We start from the raw sequence: 472 nt of genomic DNA on the forward strand, positions 1-472 counted from the left end.
ACATGACACGGTGAGCTCATCACTTTTTTAGGGAGACGAGTGAAGCAATAGTGACAAAACCACACAAGCTATCATCGCGTGTGATCACAAGACTCGTGCATTAAACCGGTGTACGTCTGGTTCACGATGCAGCTCGTCTACCTAGTAGAAATTCTACTGTGTTTTTTTAAGCGGACGCAGGATCAGTTATCCAACCTACACCATAGCTACACCAGCTGTGCTCGAGGCTATTTTCTCAGATAGCAAAGAAAGGCACAAACACACAAGGAGGCCCAACGTCTTAGGATGTTACTTGTTTATTCGTTTGCTAAATTTCACACACCGTCTGCATGTTATACAAGCTCACACAACACATTAACATCTGAAAATAAAAACAAAATATTTTTGCTTGCTTATAATCTCATAATCATGGTGTACATAGCATATTTACCTTGTATATAAGAAGGACACCAAAGAAGCAGGGGTTAAATTT

The sequence above is a fragment of the Pygocentrus nattereri genome, chromosome 7, assembly GCF_015220715.1.
Source record: "Pygocentrus nattereri isolate fPygNat1 chromosome 7, fPygNat1.pri, whole genome shotgun sequence".
Classification (NCBI taxonomy): domain Eukaryota; kingdom Metazoa; phylum Chordata; class Actinopteri; order Characiformes; family Serrasalmidae; genus Pygocentrus; species Pygocentrus nattereri.